The sequence below is a fragment of the Corvus brachyrhynchos genome, unplaced genomic scaffold (genome assembly GCF_000691975.1).
Source record: "Corvus brachyrhynchos isolate BGI_N302 unplaced genomic scaffold, ASM69197v1 scaffold90, whole genome shotgun sequence".
Classification (NCBI taxonomy): Eukaryota; Metazoa; Chordata; class Aves; order Passeriformes; family Corvidae; genus Corvus; species Corvus brachyrhynchos.
The window spans coordinates 937996-947888 of record NW_008236932.1 but is presented as its reverse complement, the minus strand read 5'-3'; positions in this window follow the sequence as shown (position 1 = coordinate 947888).

Here is a 9893-nt window from a genome sequence, read left to right as displayed (position 1 = left end):
TTGTGTGTGGGAAATTTCACTTTATTTGATATTTTTGCAAGTAATGTATAATTTAGGTGGTCAAACAGAGATGGAATTCAATTAATACACTCAGCTGAAGTGTGTAGATGGAATTCAATTAATACACTCAGCTGCAGTGTGTAGCTGTCTGAGTAACTGAAAATTAACCTCTCTGGAGCTGTGTCTCTCTGGTTTCCTCACAGATATTTCTAGAAAGGTCCTGCTTTTATTTTGCTTGGAATTCCTGTTTTTCTGGTCTGATATGGCTTCATGTGTTCAAGTGTCACGGGTGTTTGAGTTTATGGATTTTAGGCCAGTTTCTGTAAAGGGAAAAAAAATATTAACTGTTATACTTTAAAAAGGAATGAAACAAAATAATGCTTAATTATTTATTTAAATCATGTAATAAAATATTTTGTAGCTTATTTGCATAATAATGTTACTGTAACAGAAATATATGTCTTTCTCTACAGCTATGTGTCAGTGAAACTAGTTCATTCCAACATGAAATTTCTAGACCAGATGGAAAAGACTAGCAGGAAAGACAGGTTTATAGAGAATTGGAGTGCCTACTACTTATCTTGGGGTTTTGCCTGCTGAAAACTTGAAACTGGGCCTGTGTACACTAGCTGTAATTAATCTGTTCAACTTGGGTTTTGTTAAGTTTGTGAACTCCATGGATAAAAGAACTACCAGCCACGTCAGCAGTGTTGGTGGAGGAGACGGCGACCAACTTTTTATTATCTGAGTTATATACAATAGCTCATGTTTTCAAGAATGATTAGATTCTGAGTTTTGTAGTTTTGTAGTTTGTAGTATTCATGATTTTTCTTTTGTTCCCTGAAAATGTTACTCTCTTGTGAATGTATTGTGATGTTGGCTTTTCGCATATTACATAATTGTTATGAATGTATTGTGATGTTGGCTTTGTTTTCATGTTCCTTAATGTTAGAAAAACTTTACCTAGATTCTGTAATGTAATACATGATATAGAATGTCTATTGTTTATGTAGTCAATTTAGAAAAGATAGGCAGAGAAAGCCTTCACATTCCTGGAGTATCTTATCAGAGAAGAAGAAGAAGACAGGAAACCAGAGAGAAGAATTTATGGAGGGAGCAGAGGCGGAATGGAGCCAAGGAGGAAGATAAGGCTGATGGGATGATACACAGAAACTCCAAAGAATTTATGAATCATGCATGATTGTGATGAATATGCAATAAGAGATGTACTTTTAAAGACTATCTTTTGGATGTAGAGGTGTGTACCTTTGGATCTCTGCCAAAGCATCCGGCTGTAATACCCTTTTTGCTGTTGTCTCCTAATTGTCCCTTTTATTAAACTTTCCTTAAAATTTTACTAAGAGTGAACCTCATTTTTCACACTTCTGAGAACACAATTACAATTTTCTGGATTTGTATATCACTTTATAGTAACCCAAAAAAGTAATTAGTTATTTAACGTATATATGTGGTGTGATGCCAGAAGTACACCTGGAAGTGCTGGGGACCTGTATCATCTCTTCCTTACCCAGTATTATAAGAATATTTAATGTTTCATCATATGTGGAATCAAAGATTTTATAATATTCTTTTAATGTAATCACATTCATTGAAGAGTAGCTAACGAGCTAAGATTTTTTTACAGGCAAAAAGAACAGCCCATCAGACAATCAGTCTTTTACCTCCAAAATTGCCTAATATCTCAAACATGGGTTGAGTAATAGGAATACTTTTCAAAATATCCTTTAGGAGAACATTATTAATGAATTTGAGTTCAACCATGAGCATGTGTCAAGAAAAAGAGGAGAGTATCCTTGACTTTGGCATTCCAACTTCAGGTAGATACATCACTCTGTTTTAATTACGCTGGTAACACTTTGGAAAACTTTGAACAATGGTGTCCATGAACAGTAGCATTATATTATCATTTTAGCTGCTTTGAAGAACTTAAGTGTTCTCATGAATATAACAAAAACAACCTGCATTATGCTGATGGTTTTGAACTTGCTACCTCAACACAGTGACCTTGATTTGAAGTACGAACAATATACAATGGAAATGGGGCAGCATGCTCAATATGATATAGTTCCACCAGCTCCATTGCAGTAAGGTGCCAGCTCAGCCTTGGCACAGCTGGAATATATATGCAATGAGGAATACTTAACAGTCAATTTTTCCCTTTCTCAGGGTAGTTAAATAATTGTCTGATGTGTTTTTTGTTCTTACCTTATCCTTTTTCACATCAAAACTTCAAATCAGCAAAAAAATGTGTCCTTCAATGCAGATGAAAGTGAAATAAAAAACATTTCTGACCCTTGTTACATATACCCTCTAGATTTGAAAATTTGTTCTAAACAGAGCAATATTTATGTTGTACAATATGGAGTATGGGGTGATTGCCATACACTGAAAAGCTGTCCTCAGGTTATATAGACCCTTATGCCTAAAAAGAAGGTGCTAAATACCTCCTTGGGAGATATGTATTTTAGTGAGGGTATTTCAGCTTAAAAGACCATTGTATAACCTGCTTAAGTAGATATGATTTTAATAATTTTATGTTATCCCTGCCCTCGTGGGCGTCAACAGCTCTTGCCAGTTTAGTGTTGTTGGAAAAACTTACTTAATATCCCTTCCAGTCCTGTGTCCAGGCCATTTATGAAGATGTTGAAGAGCACGGGGCTGAGGATGGAGTCCTGCAGAACCCCACCAGTGACAGGTCACCAGTCTGGTGTCACCCGATTTACTGCAACCCTTTGTGCCTGACCTGTGAGCCAGCTGCTCGCCCATCACATGCTGCGTTTACCCAGCTGTGTGCTGAATGTTTTATCCAGAAGGATTCTGGGAGGGACTATATCAAAAGCTTTGTTGAAATCTGTCAACTGGTTCTCTTGATCAATGAGGTGGATTACCTAGTCATAAAAGGAAATCGGATTTTACAAGCAGGGTTCTAATTCCATCAGAGCTTGTGTCCTGAACTGATGTCTGGCTACACAAAAAAAATCTTTGTATTCTTCCAGTCTATATAAAATGAACTTTTATTTTTCTGATCTCTCCCCTATCCTCCTGGGGACCAGTGAACTAGTGGCAGCATGATCTTTAGTTGGCAGCTGGTCTCAGAATATGACACCCAGGGTTAGGAAGAAGAGTGCAATGACAGATGAATATTGCCTCCTCTGTAGTGTAACATCTTGTTCATCTTGGGAAAAAGGATGACTTTCTGATCTAGGAAGTGTTGAAGTTTGCAAACATCCAACCCTGGACAAAACTTTGCTTCTTGCAGCTCATTGTCCCCTGTGTGATTCTGAGCAGAAAAATAGGCTTCCTGTTAAGGTCTTTAATAAGTCTGATTCCAGTGTTGACAGAAAGCCAGGTCTTAGAAGCAGCTGATGAGAGAGCAGCCTAATAATGTTCTCAACTTTCTTTCAAAAAGAGTGTAGAGAAAAATTTATTTGATACGTTTGTGACCATCCTTGGTGAATTCATCTAAGATTTTATCTTTAACCTGTGTGCTAATCCCAGTGGGACTAGAAATATGTGTAATGACCTAAATCAAAGTTTACAAGAAAGCAACAGTTTGGAAAAGGTTGGAAAAACAAATGGAAGAAATGTCCTTTGAAGTGCCAAATGATGATAGAATTTGCATTTCTTTTTTCTTTTTTTAATTTTTTTTTTAAAGTGTGGTACTTCTTGCATTTATTATTTTTCCTAATTATCACTCAGTTTTGTCATTAATTGCTTGTGAAGCTTTATAAAATAAAGCCTATGGCTAATAAAGTACAGAGGCTTATATATGGTTTTAAACACAAATAACCCTACTGACTTCAAGAAGAGTGAGTCATATGTAGTAAGATTTTAATTTTGATTAGGAGTGCACCTCTGAAAACAATTTTCTGATAGTTCCTATTTTTGTTACTGTGCGTTTTCACACAGCCTTGAGTGCATATACTTGGTTTCTGTCATAGGAAATGGAATTAGAAGACAGACTTTAGGGATATATTTAATATAAAATGCACAGATCTTCTACTGCAATTTTGTGGAATACATTGGCTTTAATTTTTATTTCAGTTTTAGCAGCTACTGATCTTATTCCTGTTTCCCTCCTAAGTTGATCTTTGTGACATGTTTTTCCTATTTCCTGTTTTTATTTCAAAAATTGAATTTTCACCATATGATCCGTAAAAATAATGGAGTCCTGAAATAAACTCTGAGGAAACAGAGGATAAAATTAGTCTGATGAGCCAAAAAGTTAAAAAAATTTAAAAAGCAGCTTATGTTGCACCATTTTAACTGTGTTTAAGTAAAATGGTTACTACATCTCTAGGTATGTCCAGGAAAGAGAGGATGAAAAATTTAACGTAATTTTAAACACTATGTGCCCATAGGGATTTCTTTTACTTCAGTGTTTTTGTAACAGATTTATTTGTTTCAAAACAAAAAATATTACAAGGAACATTTTGGAAAGGATAGCCTGACAAAATGCAATAAACAATTTTGTCCCTGCTTTATTTTTTTCAACAGTGATTTCTTACTTAACTATAGAACTGAAATTAGTTAAATTGAGTGCGAATTGACAAAACAGTCAAATTTGGGAGAAACAGCTGAATCTCAGTGTGTGTATAAAACAAGAACTAAAGAATGAGTTTGATATCATCCAGTCATTATAGAAATGGCACATTAAACTGTTACGGGGAACATTTTAAATGGCTTCAGTAATTTATTGCTTTCCAGTGATCTTTCAAGCATGCACAAAAAGACATTGTCTCAATTTCTTCAAAATTGCTAGGCCCAATATTGAATAGTTTGTGTAACAGTCATAATGCAATACATACAAGAAAAACTCAGGTTTTTTTTCCCCACATTTTTAGGCTGAAGCCCTAAGCCCGCCAGCCTGTCCTCAAAGGGCCAGTGCTCCAGCCCTGACCATCACGGTGCTGCTCTGCAGAGCTCACTCTGGTTTCTTGACGTCTCTGGTACTGCTGGATACAAAATTGCACCACTGTCTGTGATCCAAAGAGAGCAGAGTGGAGGAGAAAGTCCTTTCTTGTAGCCATCCCTGCTGCAATGCCACACCACTGGTTTGAGCGACTTTCAGGAAATTCTGCTTGTGATTACAGAGCAGGTTTAATCTCATGGGCTCAAATAGAAAAATACATCTCTGTCTCAAAATATACCATGCTTTCCTTAGAGAGAAGGCAAACCTGGCAATTAGTGATCTCATGCTTGAAAAACGTGCTGTGAAGGAGATCACCAGCATTTTTTTCCTGCAATTTGGACAGTTAAGATTAAGTACATAACAGAATGTAGGACCATAATTTTAAGAACATACTTATTAATTTTATACAGTTTTCTAGCAACATTTCTGCTCAAGATTGAATCTTCTGCTTGCCAAACTTCATCCATCATCAGTAATGTTTGCTGATTTTAAAAGTCAGTGTATGGAATCTAAGTAGCATTGACTCATGCTTGTGAAAAATTTAATGTCTTAACTACTTGGCAATGCACATAACAACTTTTGTTGTATCCTGAGATTTCTGAAAGGCTTACTGATATTTATTACATATTTATTTACTATGAGCAGAGTTGGTGCCATATTCTTCCGTTTTGGCACAGTCTGGTTCAAAGTCAAGTAGCCTGGGAATAGAATTTTGTATAAAAGTGCCCAGCTTCCTAGTGATCCCTAACTCAGACTTTATGTTTTCTAGAAAATAGGTACTGTTCGCAGTGAACTAATTAGCCACATCATTTTACAGAAATCTGCTCTGTAATCTGCATGCCATCTGTTCACTTTAGTCCAGAAAAAACAAACTTTAACTCAGCTCTGTAATTATATCACAAATCATTTCAGTTTGTACATAGCTGTCTTTTCTCTTTAAAAAAGTGCGTCAAAATAAGCATCTACCTGTGCAAAACGTGTTCTTGATGGTGTCACATGCAAAGCCCTACTTAATGGATGTGTTTGACGTACACTCTTCAAGACATGGTAATCTATATTCTCTATGCTAATTTTGAGATATACCTTATGGCTGTTTCTCAGTGTCTCAGTGCCAGGAATAGTGATCTCATAGCATGAGGAGAGCAAGTTACTTGTATACTGTGCTAATTATAGCCCTAGTCAAAGAATCAAATAAAGCACTACATTAAAAGCATCTCAAAAACCATATTAAAAAAAAAAAAAAAAAGGAAGCACAGTGACGTATCTACTGAAACAGAAAATTCACACCACTTTCAATCATGAGACCCCCATCAGTAGCTACAGCCAACCAGTTACTTCAATTTGCAAATTTTCAAGGTTTTTTCTTTCCCTTCCTCATATTTTTGTTTCAAGGACATTCTGAATTTTAGCAGTTTGAAATGTTTTTCTAACAGTTACCTGATTTATTTGTAAGTAGGGAATATATGGCTTTTCTCATTTGACCAGTTTGTTTAAACAGCTCTTTCAGCTTCCTGGTGTTCATATCTATGCATTTGTTGAAAGTAATCCATAAATTTGATGTAGGTCTCCAGGGGTTTTCTCTGTCAGACTGCATTCCTCTAGCTTAACTAGAAGATCTCTTGTCATATGAGGTAATACACTGCAGGAGGAGTTCTTTACCATCCTAACACAAGTCATCAGAACCCATTATGGATTGAATTTCTCTTTATTAAATAAAATATCCAGGGAGAAATGAAGGCAAATAAAACTTCAAAGGGATATGACCTGAATTACATACAACATTCAAATGACAGTTCAGTGCTAAGTGACATAAAAGAAGGAAAAAAAGCACCTGTTTACCTAGGAGGTTGGTCTGGAACTTATTTTGCATTCCTTCAACATGAAACACAGTAGTAAGATATTCTTAGCTGTTTCAACAGAGTAACGCTTGTAAAGAGAGGCTTCAGTCAATGGAACACTTCAAAAAATGGTTAGTTCTTTTATGACAGGAAGCTTGTCTTTTCATTTTTTGATAGCCTCTGGGAATGTATTGGATTTAGACTAAATCACATGGCAAAAATTTTATTACTCTTTCCAAAAATATGGTCATGTATGCTTTTGCTACTCTGCCCTTACAGAAAAATTGATTGCATAGTATAGTATTTCCAGCACTTTCTATTCATAGAAGTATTTAGATAGCTGACATTTTGTTCTTGAGTCTCAGCTTTAGGCAGCAGAATTGGGCTAGTAGATAAAGTTACTCTTAAAATTTGTGCAATGTCTCTAGCCATTTGCACAATTTTGAAGGCAAATATTTTAATCCATTACTTCAATCATCTTTCAGTTTATGGAATATCTCTGAAAAGAAGACTCTCAATTTTTGTAATTATTTTAAAAAAATATTCAAATATTTATTTCAGGAATTTCATAAAATAAATTACACTGCAGTTTTTATGCATATTCAAATTTAAAACGTCATTGCTTGGTCAAAAAGATCCCACATAGTGGATAAGATCTCTCTAATTTGCATAATGAAGGAATTCTTGATGGAATTTGCCTGTGTAAAATTTGCCTGTTCCTAGTCATCTCTGACAATCTAGCTTGAAAGTTATGCTGCAGTGTCTATCTTGGTCAACAAAATTCATGTTAATTCAAAACACAAGGTGGCAAAACCTTATAGTTGTAGTAAAACAAACTTGTAGTAAATTTGTCTTAAGCTGATTTTGTATTGGCAGAAGTCAGTGGTAGCTACATCTCTTCGTGATTTATAAAGACTTTAAGTCAGACTCCTAAAAAGACAAATAAATTTGCCTGTTTTTCTTTGCTGGTCACAGGTCCATTGCTACTGTTGTTTTCATTGGCTTGGATTATGGAAGAGAAAGGGTACATCAGTGTGCAGACATGGTGTCACTGGTGACATCTTGGTCTAGCTGAAGGTGTTGCTGCTTACTGAAAGAAGGTTGCACTAGATGACTTTGAGAGGCCCCTTCCAAACCAAACTATTCCATGATTCATGATTCTATGTTCTTTCCTTCATGCTTGCAAGCAAACTTCAAGATGATCCAGTCTAGGACTCTTGAGGTGGGTGGTTCAGTGTTGTGCTAACCACAGCTATGTCACCTTTGATTTGTAACTAACTGATGGTTGAGCAGATTAAAATGTGAGTATTCAGTATTCAGTTCTATCTGTGAAAAAAATCTTGATGAAATACAGTTAATATCCTGAGTACTTTTAATGAATTTCTCAAACTTTTTTGTTTGTTTGTTTACTTTTATAGTTTGAAAGAAATTGTCTCAAATCTGTTTTCATTTCGTGTAGATGTGATGCATGCAGTTTTTATTTTTGTGGAGCTCATCTTCATTTGCCTCCACTGATCCCAGCTGTTGCTCTCTGGTGCCTTTTTTTTCTCTACTTCTTGATTTCTAATTAATATTCTGGTTGAGGAAGAGGTTTTCTCTTTTGCTGGGACACTTTTACCTTAAATCACACATGTGTAAATACATGCACATCCTCATGCGTACACAGATGTGCACATGCACACATGCAAGCCCCAGACATGTATTAGAAAACTTTGTCTTTTTTTTCATTTAAAACATTTTTATATTTATTTATTCCAGACAAATAAATTTATTAGGAATCTCTTGTTCTTCTTTCATAGGTAACTCTTATAGCATATTTTTGAATTGAATCTCTTCTCTGGTATGATCTCAGGTAAAACCTCCCTTCAAAAGTTTCCACTATATTGTTAATAAAAACATTGGTAATATGCAAAGGAAAACAAAATCTTTTAAAGAAATTAACAAAGAATAATTTAAAAAAAAATAATAAGTAAGACTTGTTACTAGGAAACTCCAACAAACTCATAAACTTATAGAAAAAGAGGTAGTGTCTAGCCTGTATGAGGCAATTCAAGAATTAGATTCGGCTAAAAAATTGACACTTTACTGTAGTGAGATTTCTAGCTGAAAAACAGTGCTGTGCCCAGAAAGCATGCACAAATCCAAAGCAAAATTTTTCACAGAATTTGTCATATGAAGAAGAGGCTGCTTTCTTTCTTTTCTAAGTTTTAGTGAAATTTTTTTTCAGTATTTTTGAATAAAGACAATTAGAACCATGTCTTTCATTTAGATTATGGCATTAGGAAATATCATCTGGGTCTTACTTGTTTTAACATTTGCCATCTTGTCATGGAGAATTATTTATTTTCAAAGAATACTTTACACAAAACTTTGGTAAGAGCTTCCAACAAGCATCTAACAAGTACAAAATAATGGTTAGAAAATTCATGTGCTGCCAGCATGGAATTCTGTAGAACCTGGAAGAGTGAGTGCTGGGCAGAGATTTTTCTCTGGACCTTTTATCTAGCATTTGCTGTTTTAAGAATAATGATGGTACAGCAGTTTGGTCTTTAACAATGATTTTGCCCTTATTTAGGATTCTTAAGAGCTTGTGTATCTTGAAAAATGTTTAATTGCCTTTAAATTTTTATCGATTTTGTAATTACCTCACTGAGCAGTGTCAGATAAGTGTCAGATTAGTGTCAGATAAGAAAAAAGGACAAATGCCTTTGATTGCAGTGGCACTTTCACATTAAAAGAACATCTGATGAGGTTTCTATACTTAAAAAAAACAGGCTGAATATAAATGAACAGTTGAATATATTGTTTTAACATACTGATTTTGAAGTGTCCCAAATCGGAATTCACCGATCACTGACTCCATCATCCCCATCACATGTGCTCAAGACCTCACTGAGTTTGCAAAGTTGCATCCATCAATATAATAAGAATAAAACTGCTCTGGCAATGTAACAGCAAATCAGACTTAGTTTGCAAGTCATCTCAGAGTGCAGCTGACCTTTATCCGAACATGCCTCAAGGAGAGAGTTCTACATTAGTGAGATTTCCTGATTTCTTTCAGATCCATAAAGCACATAAATAAGGTTGAACAATCGAATTTACTATCTACTTGAATTAGAGTT